The 15,332-nt window shown below is 40.1% G+C and overlaps 1 protein-coding gene across 2 annotated transcripts in view; it reads right to left on the bottom strand.

Moving 5' to 3' along the window:
* The window catches only part of zdhhc8b (zinc finger DHHC-type palmitoyltransferase 8b), a 134,887-nt gene that overhangs the window by 91,970 nt on the left and 27,585 nt on the right, over positions 1 to 15,332 (bottom strand). The window contains exon 1 of one of the 2 annotated variants that reach the window (XM_041788010.1): positions 1,717 to 1,847. The exons of the other annotated variant lie outside the window; for it this stretch is intronic. The gene's annotated coding sequence lies outside the window, so the exon portion shown is untranslated. Of the gene's footprint in view, positions 1 to 1,716; positions 1,848 to 15,332 lie in introns of those variants that run through there. 2 annotated transcript variants of the gene reach the window in all.

The raw sequence follows: 15,332 nt of genomic DNA, 5'->3' as shown, positions 1-15,332 counted from the left end.
TGAACTGTTTTATGCCTACCAGGGGAGAAGGCTTTGCTTTAGAGGAAAATCCTTTTATTCATGCAGTGAAGTCTGGGACTAAATGTTACAACAACCATTTGACTGTTCAACCCTGGCTCAGCAAAGCAGAGTTCACTCTCTCCAGCTGCTTTCCACAAGCCTCACTTTATACATGATAAACAGCCACTGCCAACTGTGTGTGTTTGTGTAAATGTATAAGCATGACTTACAGCAGGTGTGTGGGGGTGTGAACATCAGCAGTGTGCTTGTTATCCTGAGGTTCTGCCTCCAGCAGAGCTCCAGACGCTGTCAGCGTGATGCTTTACTGGTCATGTAACAATATACTGCTACTGCAAACTTACAGTATGAGTATTTAAAACAACAACAAAAAGGGTTATCTAAAAGTTATATTAAAAGTGATTAAACAGCCTTGTCTGCTTTTTTTTTAAGATTTATTTTTGGGCATTTTTGTGCCTTTATTAGATAGAGGAAGACAGTGGATAGAGTCAGAAACAGGATCAAGAGTGGGGGAGAGACATGCGGTAAAGGGCCTCAGGCCCGATTCGAACCCCTTTTTGGTCTTCACAAGCTCTCGTCGCTTAGTGATGTGATCTGAACGCTAGATGTCACTAAAATGCCAAATTTTACACATTGTACCTTTAATTACACTAAACTTAATAACATGCAAAGTTAATGGAAAGATGCAAGTAGACACAAGTTCACCTCGGGCAGTGTGAATGCCAATAATGTGTGGTGCAAATGAGGCGAATTTGCGTTGTTGGCTTCATTCTCTTATTCATGCACTTTTTCGATCACTTGTACTTCAATGGCATATCAGCATGGAGATCCTCCAGTGATGTATTTCATAAACGTCCACAGAAGATCTCAAAAGGACCAGTCTGGGGGGGGGGTTCATTCAACTGAAAAATGGAGGAGAAACTTGTGGTGTCTGTCTGTGGCTACCCTGAGCGATACAACATAATATGCGTGTTCTACTGGCATAGGAATAAAAAGGAGCTCACTTGGAGGTGGAGCAGTGTCTCCATCGCTTAAAGGCTTTCCAAATCAGATACAAAACAGCAATCCTCTCAGCGTATGTAAGCTCTGCCATGTTTGTTGACAACTAACAGAAATGCCAGATGTGAGAGAAGGAAGCCCCTCCCCCCTTCGCGATTAATGCACAAGTGGAGCACGTTAGTTGCTTGAATTTAAAATAATTAAGCGAGTAAACTCCTTATATTAATGTGTGCAGATACCCGCAATAGGGCATCACTTACGTCTGTTGTGAACATGACATCAGTCTGCTTTCTTTGAAGATGTTTAGAAAGATCTGATGCAGTGTTCACAACAGTGGAGTTTTTTCAGGTGCGGGAAGAGTTTAAACTATATTGTCACATTCTTATCCTATTGAGCTACTAATCCAAAGTGTTGGTCATATCTTAACACATCTCCTTGCTTCTCCGTGGACTCGAGCTGATGTGTCATTCATGCGAGTCAGCAAGTGTTGTATGAGTGTGTATTAAAAGGGGCACTTGATTTGTTTACTCCATGCTCCCGTTTCACAGGATGTTGAAGGATTTAATGAAACAGTAATGTGATTACTATATTAGCAGCAGTATTTTGTACCGTGTTACACCCAACACTGCTTATGTAACACTCAGAAACATTTATATGATTGCAGATGCACCACTTTGTTGGTTCTGGTTTAAAACGTACCACTGTCTGCCAGCAGAGATTTGATCCTGACCTCTTCAGTCAGTATCCGGTGTTGGGTCGGGCGCCTGCCAGCTGTGGCATATTGCAAGCCTCATTAGTCCCTGGCATCAAAGAGACTGGCAGCACTCGAGCAAGAGAGAGCGGAGACACATTAATTCCTCTGTAGCACAGCAGGTTTCAGTAAAGAGGGAGTTTGCAATATTCAGATTGATTCAAAGTGTGCTGTGTCATAGCTTCCTAACAATGAAAATGTCTTTAATTAAACTACCAGCTCTCCATCAGAGAGGCCAGAATACACTGCTATTTACAGTAGAGCCCATGACTCAGCAGGGAGGATTTTTAACTGATTGGCAAAAATGGGGGAGCCAAGTTTAAAGAGCTTATCAGAAATGTTCACAGGGATCAAAATACTCTAGCATGTACTTCAACAACCAATCTTAGAAAAGAGCACAGCATCCATCTTCATACGCTCTCCCACATCATTCAGTCTTTCCACATACAAGTATTTATAACTTTCTCTTACTGATTTTTAAACCAAAATTTACCCATTAGATTAAAAACATGATTTATCATTGTTATACAACATATCTTCTAATAACCACTCACAAAAACAAGAGAGAGTGTGCAGATTTGAGAAACTGTTGAGTTTGATTTGGTGGGCTATAATTACATTGCACATTTAAAGAGGTAATCATATCTCCAGGCCATGTGTTAGGTATGGTTAAGGAGGTTTCTGTGTTGGTGTGGTGGAGCTCGGGGAGCAGGCATGATGAGTGGCGATTTAGGAATCTGGGCTCACTATCCAACCTCACTGAGGTATCGTTGGACTAATTGGATGAAGCACCTATGAAGGTAGACTTCTACTTGACAACTCCAGTGATGTCCTGGCTCTTGCTGCCCATCAGTCCTTGTATATGAGTTGGAGGAGCTTGTTAGTGGCGGTGTAGTAGGGTTGGCAGGTAGATTAGCATTATCACTACCTGGATATAATGTAGCCTAGCATGGTGCACATGGGCATACTGGATGTTTTAATCTTTTATTGATTTTCTAAATCAATAATGGTCAATATAATTTGGCTTATTTGACAAAAAATAAAAAACCTCTTTAATATCAAAGTGAAAACAGATTTCTACAAATTAATATTAATAAAACTAAAATATGTAATGTAAAATAACTGTCTGCATAAACATTCACCCCTATTAAAATGACTGACCTAATTCAACAGAGGTTTAGCCAACTGGTGCTCACAATTAGTGAAATGAGGATCACCTGAGTGCAGTGAATGTGTCTCAAGTGATTGTAGTATAAAGATAACTGTATTTGGAAGATCTAGTCACTTGTTAATCAGTATTCCTGGCTACCATTACACCATGAAGACAAAACAACACCCTGACAAATTCAGAGAAAATGTTATTAGAAAGTATAAGTCAGGTAGAGTATAAAGTATAAGTCCTACACATTCACCTGGAGTTCAGTTAAATCCTTCATGGAGAAATAGAAGGAATATTGCACATGCATGTGTAAATCTGCCTGGATCGGGCAAATCTCACAAACTGAGCCACAGTGCTAGAAGGAGAGAGAGAGGCCACCAAGACACCTACGACTACGCTGAAGGCGTTACAAGCTCCTGCAGCTATGGAGTAACTGTTGCCCAGGTTCTTCACCAGTCAAAGCTTTTTTATGGCAGAGTGGCAAAGAGAAAGCCACTGTTGAAAAACACCAACTTGACTAAAGTCCATCAAAAGGCATTTGGGAGGCTCCACGGTCAAATGGAAAATAGTTCTTTTGTCTGATCGGATCAAAATGGTGCTTATTGGCCATCAGACAAGACACCATACACTGTCCATAACCACAAACACACCATCCCCACTGTGAGGCACAGTGGTAGCAGCATCATCCCGCAGGGATGCTTCTCAGCCGCTGGCCCTGGAAGGATTACAAAGGTAGAGGGTAAAATGACTGCGGCAAAATACAGGACAATCCTAGAGGACAAGCTTAGTCAGTCTGAGAGAACTACAGACTACAGCAACAATGACCAAGTAACACACAATAAAATAAATGCAATTACATGAATTATTCTGTTCTGATGAAGTAGTCAGATATCTAAAGTGACACAATCTACTTTTTAGTATAGCTATGGTGTCAATAATAACATACATTAAAAAGTAAATAATAGATGTGATAAATAATTGAAAAACTTCTATAACATAAGCATAATGATCATACAAAGATGATTGTCCATGATCACAACCTTCATGACCTTCTATGACACAGAGTACCCTCAACCTGCTGTCCCCCAGCAGCAGAGAAAGTCCCAAGCACAGCCAGCTAGGAAAACTTCTTAGTTGACTTTAGGTTTGCATTTTACATTTCAAGGTCTTTATTAATTTGCACTGTCCCAGACTGAGACACAGAAGAGGCAGCTAGGGACCTGAGGGCCTGTACCCCATCCTGCTGTGATCTACCAGACCATGTGGAGATTTGTTTTTGTTTGTTTACCCCTCCTTCTTTTCTCCCCTTGGGAGAAAGAGAGGTTATGCAACATCACCACCTGCCTCACCAGTCCCTCGCTGGGGACACCACCGCACAGCCAGGAAGTCACACAGGGGGGGCACCATCAACCCCCCATCAACCCCCCATTAACACCCCCCCCCCCACTACTGTGTCTTATTAATACCAGAGTTATTATATAATCACTGTAACTACTGGAAAATAAATATTATAGTTAAAATACACAAGTAGGGGAAAAATCATATATATATAACATGCAAGCCTCATTATCTAAACATCACTAATGTATAAATTGGATTTAGCTAAGCCAGCACTGGCATAAATTAAATAGCTGAGTCAAAAGTCTGCAGTTTCTCTGGTTGAAAATGTTAATTCAACAGAAAGAATCTTTAGGGATGGCACTAATTCTGTGGCTGCCGTTTGGAGCCAAACACTTTGATAAATTGGTGCATTTTGATTCAGCCACATCAGCTAATTATGCCCATATGGCCGAGACTGATCCGATCTCAGCCAGCATAACAGGATCAGAGCGTGTATTTGTGCACACACAGCTGCAGGAGCATGCAGCACACGCGTGATGCACAGGTGTCACCAGCACAATCACTCCTCCACTTAAGCCCCCCTGCCCATCTGTTCCACTTACTTCCAGCGGACATGGGTCGAAGCCAATGATGATGAGCCTGGACTTTGCAGAAAAAACTCTGTGAATGTGAAATGACAGCTTGGAAATCTGCCAGGAAGTTCCTGATAAGATACAAAAGGGTCCAAGGATGTATTTGTTTGCACTTTCATAGCTAATGATGCATTTAACATTCAAGTGAAAGAGATAAACGTTTATCAGAGCAGTTTGCTCGGTAAAGTGGCCAGGATGTGTTCGCCTCTTTGGTTTGTACACACAGAAAGGTGATAAAATTTTCCTCTGAATTGAAGATAAGAATTGGCAGGCAGCCTACTCAGGAGCCCAAACTGCTACTGAGCTTCATGAATCTCTCAGTAAAGTTAAACTCTTAAATGCTCCCAGCAGCACCGTTTATATTAAAGAGCAGATCCCTGAGCTGCCATGCTGGCGTTTAAAATGAAAAAAAATCATCCTGGATCCACTTGTCTGTGTAAAATAAAAAGAAAAGGAGGAAGAAGGTGAAGCAAAATGGAAATGAATTACATCTTATATGCATCCATAGTTGGTGATTGACACCTACCTGCCGTTTAGCTCTGTTACCCATTTAAATGAGCGAGCGCTGTGCTCCAGTTACAGGAGAGGGAGGTAAAAATAGGCCTCACTCAGTCACCACTTAGCCAGGCAATGTGGAGAGCAGATTGTAAATGAGCACAGTGAAGTGGTTGAATGGCAGCCCTTGTCACTGACTCTCTGGGCTCCCACACACACACTGAATGTAAAGCAGCAACACACCGCTAACGGCTGAGCGGTAAACACACTTATCATGCATTAAGGGTCTGTATGCAGGGCAGATAAGGACAGCAGCAGCCCGTCTTCTGTGTGAGCATGGGAGAAGAAATAATGATTTTTCTGTGCAGTCGGACTCCTAAAGTGGTTTACCAACACGTGGAAATGAAAGCGTCTATCTTTGTTTCACTTCCACTCTAAACTTCCGTTTTACTCCTCCCTCAGAGGGACGGGAAGCAGCTAAGGACACATCAATCTTTGTAACAGTGTTTGACAGATGATGAGTGCCCGAAAGTGGCTAAAGACTGGTTGCAGATTGACGAGCTTATGGCAGAAAGCCTTCTGTGTGGGGCGTTGCTTGACACAGAGGGATGAAGTGGTTCCTCTGGGCTATGAGGAATGTGACAGACGTGTGACAGTCGCATGTCCTCGCATGCGACTAATCACACCCTCTTATTAGTCTAGCAACAAATTAAATGTCAATTACAGTCCATGCTGAAAGACTGAGATGCTGACAGGAAGATGAAATGTTCTTAAAGACAGTTATAGAAAGATAAATTAACTGAGAGAATTAAATTTGTATAAATGTGTCATCAATGCAAAGTTGTCAGTAATCTGCAACCAGAGAGATGCTGTAGGTTCTAAGCACAATTTGCTTTCATTCAGAGTGATTTTACTGTCTTTCTAATGAACACCATTCAACATACGCTTCAGTTTAGGCCTCTACACACTCGGCAAATTGCTCCATGTTTACCACGTCATTGCTTACTTTTTTCTCTTTGTTCTTTAATGACATGCAGACCGGCTTTCTTGGTTGTTCTTGCTAAAAGAGGCTGCTTATAGATTCCAGAAACAAGACTGGTTAGAGCAGCCAGAATGAACAAAAACAGTTATTGGTTCCAAACCTAAAAAATGAGCTTAGAGGTTTAATATCTGACATTTTAAATAATAATAATAATGCTATCTAATAATCTCATCCATTCAAAAATGAATGCCCTGCAAATTATTTATAAGATTTGAAAATTACTACAAAAATTCTCCAATGCATTCTTGAATGATTGCTTGTAGTAGAAATGTCTGGTACTGTCGCCACTTCTGTTAATACAACTGATGTTAACAACTGATGATGTATTAGAAACTTTAAGGGTTGCCCCATTTTGTAAGGGAAGATTTTGCCTCTAATCCTTGTAACTAGGGAGGCAGAATGTTTGATTTTATTTTGCCAATATTGGATATGCTGATAAAACCTTGCAAAGCAGATAGATTTGCCAGACTCCGTCTCTTTCATCATGCAAATCCATCTTGAAAATCTGAAATCTACAAACGAAGACTGATCGGACCAATCAGCTATGGAGTTTACTTAAAGGCATTTGCAGTGGCTGCTTCCAGTGCTGTGATGATAGCTTTAGCATAGCAGCAGTTTTACCACAGCTGACCTTGTTTCCGCATGAAATAAGGAGTAAAAACAAGACTAAAAGCTTTCCATGACGGGAAGGATGTGCTGGCTCTTCTGAATCAGGTGGTTGAAAAGTAAATATGATTTTTCCTTCATGTGATAAAACAAGAGAATATGGATCTGCAATCACATTATCTTTATTACTGTTATTATTATCTTACAGTTTCTACCTTTTATTGTTGTACTCTGATCTAATAATCACTACTCATCTAAATTTGTTTTTATTTGTTCTTACAGTTTACATTTCTGGTCCTCAGGTCTCTTTGGATCCTGTGTTTCCTGGGTGCATCTAGGTTATTCTGGGTTTTTTGTTTTTGTTCTTTGTTTTTATAATGTGTTTGCTGGGTTATTATGACAAATTTTTCATGGGCTCCTCCGTTGTTGGAATTCTGTCTTTCTTGTTGTGTTCTTATTCTTGTGTTGTGTTTTGATGCTTTGTCCTATTTCAAATTCTGCTTATTGTCAAAACACTTTGTGAAATTTGTTTTTAAAGGTGCTATATAAATAGTTATTATTATATTGTTTAATTATAGGTACATTTTTCAATAAATTACAGTGGCTCTGCAAGATATGGATCTAACTTGGAAACTTCAGCTGAGCCCCATTTCTAAGTTTCACCCCTAATCCTTGTTTCCGAGTGACCTCTTGCTCCTTGAACAGAGTTCAAGGATTAGGGGTATCTTCATTATTACCTGGCGCAATTTGCTTCACAGCCAGCAGTACCATACAAACAGTTCCTCGCACCATAGAAATAAAAGTTCAGACACATAAGAAATGTGCAGACACATAGGAAATGATAGCAACAGCATTAAAATAGATATGTCAAACACAGATTTTACCTTGAACTATTCAAAAGGCTATAGGCATCATTACATAATGAAAGGACATATCTGAGTCCAGAGGGGAGCAGCATGAACTCCTTAAAGAGTGAATGGTCTGGTTCACCAAGGATTGATTAGGCATTTTTAAGAGTTCTGAGTTTGAATAAGTCAGTCAGATCACTAATAGTGCCTGCGATTTTACAGCAGGTTTTGACTAAGCCCAACAGCTAGATCCATTTTTTTAATATAAATTAAGTGAACCATAAAAGCAAATAAAAGAGAATGTAAGAACAAATTCAATAAAACATTTTCAAAGTTACAAGTTGGCCTGCATGATATTATGACATTATATTAATATCAGTAGATACTAGTTTAAACATTTGTTAGCAGTACTGGTAGATCCAAACATTTCTGCCAATATTTACAAGTTGTTAAAAAAAATCATTATCTTCAAATTTTGATAAATTGCACAGCGCCATCCTCTGGCAACAGGAAGTCACTGCTTGTGAATTTCACAATGCAGTTCCTTAATAGTAGGTCAAATCATCTCAAGACATTGACTTTTCACTTATCAAATATATGCAACTCAAAGATTTCACACTATTAAGTGCTAATTGCAGAGCTATGCAGACACACCAACACACAAGTGTGAAATACTCATGACGGTAGAGAAATTGTTGCAGATTCATGAGTCAGGATTAAGAGACTCATGCTACATTGCTATATCTGCTGCACATCTACTCTGACAGCATTATACCCCTAAAGGTGCTAAATTAAATCAAGGAAAAATTGGGAATGCAGAATCACATAAAAATTCTCCAAAAGCTCTCTTAAAGACACTTCTCACACTACAGGTATTCATTTTCAGCATTGTTATAATAAAAATATTTGTTCTAATATTCTTTACTAGCTAATCTGCTAGGAGAGCTTTAATTTTGTTAATTTCTGTAGTCAAACCAGCACGCCTCTTGTCTTTTCTGATTCTGTCTTGTTTTACAGGCTCCCATAAAACACACCCCTCCTGCTTCCTCGCCGGCCAAGATAACACTCCCAGCATAACTTTGGTGGGGAAAATTGCTTTTGGATCAAAATGACATGAATCACTTCAAGAACATCTTCACCACATCTTCTATGCAGCAATAACAAACCAGAGCTTTACAATAACTTCTGTTCACTCTTGTGGTTGTCTAATGACTTTAGCACTTTATATAAACCTAAGCTTTTTATTGGACTACAGCACTTTGATCTGGCACTTTACCACACTTTTTATTTATTCATATGTTGGGCATGGTGTGGTTGTTTTTCTACATTAATGAGTTTCTTTTTACAGTGTTAGCTTTATGTGTGAGTGTTTTTAATACTGTATGCAAGAGAGTGCTTTTCACTGATGCACCAACCAGCAGCGCTCTTAATCTTGTTGGACCTTTTCATACACTGGCAATGAAGCCTCTGTAGCAAATTCCTGCTTTTTTCCCCAATGAAAGATCCTTCAAATCTAGACTGAGATGAATTTATGTCACCCATAAAAGTTTGAGGACGTGAACCCAGGGTAAAGTAAAAAAAAAAAAAAGATTCACTCATGCCACCCACTTCTTCATGAACTTTCTTCATTTTACTGCCTCAGACGATTTCAGAAAATAATTAGCCCCTGCTTCATGAATTACCCATGAGATGGGAGGATCGATACTCTGCCTGTACTTCATTAAGAGCACCACGAGGCATCACCCTGACAGCAGTTGAAAAATGTGTTGGCAGCACCAGCAGCCTCTCCCAGTCGACACAGCTCTCAGGATGGAGCCACATGTCTGCAAAGAGCGAACACAACTCTGCTTCAGAGGCAGACTGTGTCACATAACTGGCTCGACTGCTTACCCAAAGGCTACATCACACTGGATTTGACCCCAAGAGCTGTAGAAAGGTGATTATAAAGAGGTTTTTCTAGTGGAATCCATGGAGGGTGAGGGTCCTAGTATTTGGCACTGCTTTACATCACTGAAAATTTGTTATTCTAAGTGATTTTAAGTTCACAGGCTATCTGAACGTGAAAAGGGATTTTCAGACCTTAATTTGTCTAAAGCAATCTAATTCTCTCATCATGATCTGATCTGAAGTTGTTGCTCCCTCCTGTCTAGATCCACACATGTTGATCTCACTCTCAGATATATATAAGCAACCTTGGATGTACAGCTGCTCAATTAAAACACAGATGTTATTTGCACGTATATACGTGCAAATAACACAGATGTTATTTGCACGTATATACAAGGATATACAGTCATGTGCAAAAGTTTAAGGCATCTAGGATGCTAAGGATTCGTCAAGGGGCCAACCTGAGGTTGGAGAGTTTTTTAGTGTAAATGTACAAAAATATATATTTTTTTTGCACAGGCGTCTTTAAGTATGGACTGTTTTTCTCTGCCATGTGAAAGCCCCTGTCTGCTTTATAACAAACTATGCAGTAGTAAGATTTCACAGACTGCAGACGGACAAATCTGTTCAGTCAACATGACTAACATCATGACGGGCTCCTGAAGTTGTGATTTAAATCAGTGCTGCTCTAAAAATATGACTTTGTGGGAATCTACAGTCGAGGCAGGAGGCTGATTCACCGAGACGAGTTGTTGTTTTCTGTTTTCTCCTCTTTAGCCTCAGAAATGTGCGTCTGCACTCCTCCAGCTGCCCTCACACCTCAGCCAACATGAAAGCAGGCTACTCAGGCAGCTGCTGTCACAACCCCCCTCTGCGCGCTGGGATGGAGCTTTAGCGAGCGACTCCAGACACAACAAGTCCTCAGACATCACCGGCAGAGCTGAGCCGACGTTTTCCTAGGCTTCAACCTGAAACTTGACATTTGAGCTACGCTTGAGTTCAGGCTCCTTTGGGTGTTTACTTATAGCTCAGGGGGGCTGGGACAGCTGTACTGTCGCTACTTTTGCACCATCCTGAACAATTGTTTACGTTGTTTGTGCCTCCCAGAGCCAGGTGTACTTTCTGACAGCTTAGCAGTTTCTTTGTGATTCCTCCTCGTCCTCCTCTGGTCTCAGGGAAGTATTCATTTGGAGCTTTCAATCAAATCTGTCACAGCGTAGCTGATAGGAATCTTGGCTCTGCACTCAGACTCTAGCGATATTCCTAAAAGCACCAAGGACAAATCAAGCCCAACTTTGCTGATTTCCTGCAGAAAGGGGGGGGGGGGGGGGGGGTAAGCCACATATCACAAATAAATGGGTCATGTTTTTGCACACATTGCAAAAAATAACAACCATGTCTTTGCACTAACATAATAATTGACTTTTACTTGTGTTGTTGCATTGCTATACAAAATATGCACAAAATAGGTCACAATGTCTTAAAATAACATTTCAATGGTGATGAAGAGAAGACTCAAAATAAGGGCACTTTTAACAGCTTTTCTCCCTTATTATGTGAAGTTGATCCATGACATCAAAACAGTGGTTTCCTTACTGGTAAATGCTAAATAAACCCTATGGAGCGCAGTTTCTATTGAAATGAGTCCTCTATTTAAAATGAGAAAAGAGCCGTGGAGGTAGATGGAGCCTAGCTAGGAAAGCCTTATGGAACGACAACATTATGGGGTTGTAGGGTGGGGGTTCCATATTACAGGGGCAAGCTTGGGTGATTGAACTTGCCATAGGCAGAGAATAATCATTGTCTATTACAAGTAAGCAGCGCAAAATATGAATGTGATACAGCAACAGAACAGTGGCTTCCAGTAGCAGTATAAACTTTCTTATGTAGTGGTCTTAATGACCATTTCAGACTAGGTGTGTGTTTGCTGTGCGACGGCTGCATTGCGTATCTGCTCCATCATGACTTTCACACAGGAACGATGTTTGCTGCATGATGGCTGTGCCTCCCTACAGTCCTGTCTTTCATCATAAGTTTGCCTCAGTAAATCTCCCTAAAAGTGACTTGATTCATCGCATAGCTGAACTGAGACGGGAAATTTCAGAATAAAAGCATTTCACACAAACAAGGTGAGTATGGTTTCACCTTTAAAATGCCACCTATCTTTTACTTTGAAAAACACAAACAGGGAGTGCAATTGTACGGTGCTTATCTTCCCTGTGACAAAGTCTATGTACAAATGTGAAAACGGAAAGCTCCAGTGTTGTTTAAGTTATGAGAAAAAACTTTATTAAATGTATGCTTTTCAGGTTATGGCCTTCATCAGGCCCATTATGAAACTCATTGCAAACATATTCTACTGATTTGGACATTACAGCTGGGCAATTCATTGCAAATAAGATTAAATCGCAATATGGCCTTCTGCAATTTACAAATCACAGAAGGTGCAATATTACCATAACTTGATATTTGTATAAATAGCAGTTTAATACATTCATTTTTGCAGCAGTAGAGATTTTATCCACATTATGCAATAATTCAAGTGTCCGTTTTTTTCAATGGTTTACAAAAATCCTCTTTTCATGTTTTATGTATGTTTTTGTTTTAGTCAAAATGAGTGACATAAAAGTGATAATCCCCTTCAATAAAGCAATGGGTATCAAATTTGCAATATGAGCAGAAATAACTAGTTCATTCTGTCTAATATTAATGAAGATTATCATTAGTTCATAGCCCCAGCTGCAGTAAGCTTATAGCCAGTTTCACCTCCTCCACCCCAGCTGCCTCCTTTATAGTTTAAAGATTGTTGCACCCTCATATTCAGATTCACACTACTGTGGATTAATTGCTTCTAAAATAATTTCTTTGTTTTCAATGCACATTGTCATTTATGCATCTATTCATATGGGGGTTCCTAGCCATGCACTACCTGAAAAGTCAGAGCATGCTGCTTGACTAACCCAGGGAGCATCTTTAGAGCAGTGCTTTCTCCATCAAGTTTACATGTTTACATCCATTTTGCACTAAAATGGTTAAATGTATGATGAGTGTTCCTGATTGGTTGTAGGTTATGATATAGAATGATTTATTGCTTGAATTTGTTGAAAAATGCAGAAGTTGAGGAACTTAATAAGAATCACATATTAAATTGCAATCGCAATACTGGGGGAAAAAATGGAATTAGATTATTTATGCAAATCGTTCAGCCCTAGTGGACATACATATCTGCTTATACAAGGTAATTATGTCTCTCTGTTCATATATTTTTTTTGTTTTGTCTATTTTGGGTGAGAGGAAAAAAATGAACGAGCCTTCTCTAGAATCTCAGCACGTGCGTATCAGGCACTTGAGACGTGGTGCTGCTGCAGGCAATTTTAAAGACCTCACTTTTTCACTTTTATTTGTTCTATCTAACCTTTATTTAGCCAGGTTAGTCCCTCTGAGATCAGAGATCTCCTTTTCAATGGAGACCTGACCAAGAATGACAGCAGCAGCATCATAGGGTTAAGTTATTCCTGCTGCTGGCCTCGCTACACTTTAGAGTACATGAAGTCATCACAATAGAGTCTGATTGCCACTCCTGTGCAATGCATCACCACAATCAAACAAAGGTTAAAAAAGGAAGAAAAACAGAAGTAAAATCCCCTTAAAACTTTCAGCTTCTTAGCAACACACTGACTGTGCTCTCAGAAATACAAGCCTTAGTCAAGTATTTAAATGAAGGAACCAAGACTCTCATAAAAATTTGCTCAGACAACTTTGCACGCACACCAAAATGAAAATCAAGTCGTGACACAGCTGAGATGCAGCTGCCATGCACCCAGTCTGTAACAGCTGTTAGCATAACTGATACAGCTGGAGGAATGGTAAGTACACAATAATAAAACATAGGAACAGATGGAAGGAAACTTTCTGGATGTTCAAGAACATTATCTGTTTCTCCCAAATCAAAGGAGAAACTTTTTAAGAAAGTAAAATGTGTCTAAAGTCTCGAGGGAGGACATAAGACTCACTAATGACATTCTGCACACATTCTCAGAGGGGAAACTTCTCATTTTGCAGCACCCAGCGCATTAGTGAGGCAGAAATATGCTTATACGGAGCCAGGAACGCCGGGGCTTCTCACAGATAAGCCCCGCAACCCTGAATGATTTCATTAAGACGGAGCGAGATATATTTCACATGGCAGTCTAAACCCACAGGCTGTTATCAGGGGAGCTTTAACCTGCCACAGTGAGGAGATAAAACATGCATATATCTCCTCAGACATTTTTACTTGTCAGGAACTGACCGCAGAGACTCAATCACGGCAACCATGATGGCAGACTGACAGATGTGATTTAACTCATTACAGGTGTTTCTGTAGCCTCCTGCTCATCATTTACACTAAAACTTCACAGAGCTGGATGTAGCTGAGAGAAAAACGGGGATCTGACACCAGTTGACATCTCCACAAAACATGTGGCAGAAGAGGACGAGCTGGATCAGAATGTAAAGTGAACGAAGGCTGGCGGGAAGTGCCAAGCTGGGGATGGTCGTGTATAAAGATCGATAACGCAAACTAATTGATATTCACAGGTTATCCTGCCTGATATTCAGTGATGCTAAAAGCCAGCATGCTCATGGGAATTTGCAAAGAGGTACATTATATCTGCTGCATAATTGAACTTCTGCGGGTAAAGTGGAACTGAAGTGGAGTTTCTGTCGAAGAGGGAGAAGAGGAGACGTGTGGGAATAACTGAGCTGGGTAAATATTTGATTGGAGATGCAGCACAGCTCACTAGGGCTGTTCTGGCAATTTTGGCAGATGCCTCATGTTTATAGATGCTGAACATCACCAAACACACAGTAGGAGGCTGGCAAAGAGTAGAAAGATTTCTGGATCTTTCAAACATGTTTAAAACACATCACACATGGATTACTTGACTGCAAAAAAGTACAGCATACCGACCAACACCACGTTGGCTTTCTGGAGCCAAGGTAGACCATGTTTGGAGCTGATTTGTGGAGAACAGCAGGGTGGTTTACCAGAAGCAAGATGAATATTTCAGCATCTAGTCCAGTCTGCTTTGCTTTAAAGAGCTGTCATTTATTATTTGACATTTAAAAGCTTAATGGCAATAAATAAACAAGGTTTGATACGATACGTGGTTGTCACAGATTAACCTGGTCACTCATTAAACCATAACACCAGTCTAAAAGGGGACATATTTTACCCTTTTAAGACAAGTTTATATTAGTGGGGGAGGGTGGGAATGGATTTTTCTGGTACTCGGGGGGAATGTGGACAGGCCAGGGGCACATACTTTTGTTAAAAAAGCCTTAAAAAGTAATTTTTTTTTGCATAATATGTCCCCTTTAATGTGAAACAGAAAATAGATCCTGTTATTTTTATTGTCCATGTTGGTCAGAAGTTGTTTGCCGTTCTGCTTTTTTTTAACTCTGGATGGGGGTGTTCTGATATGATGTGTTATGATATGCACCATTCATGAAGTAGGACATTTCTTCTGTTTGGCACATCAGGTCAGGCTTTCTCTTACCCCGGGATTTTAGA

This window comes from Cheilinus undulatus, linkage group 5 (assembly GCF_018320785.1).
Source record: "Cheilinus undulatus linkage group 5, ASM1832078v1, whole genome shotgun sequence".
Lineage (NCBI taxonomy): Eukaryota > Metazoa > Chordata > Actinopteri > Labriformes > Labridae > Cheilinus > Cheilinus undulatus.
The sequence above is the reverse complement of the archived record's forward strand: the minus strand, read 5'-3'. Positions and strand labels throughout refer to the sequence as shown.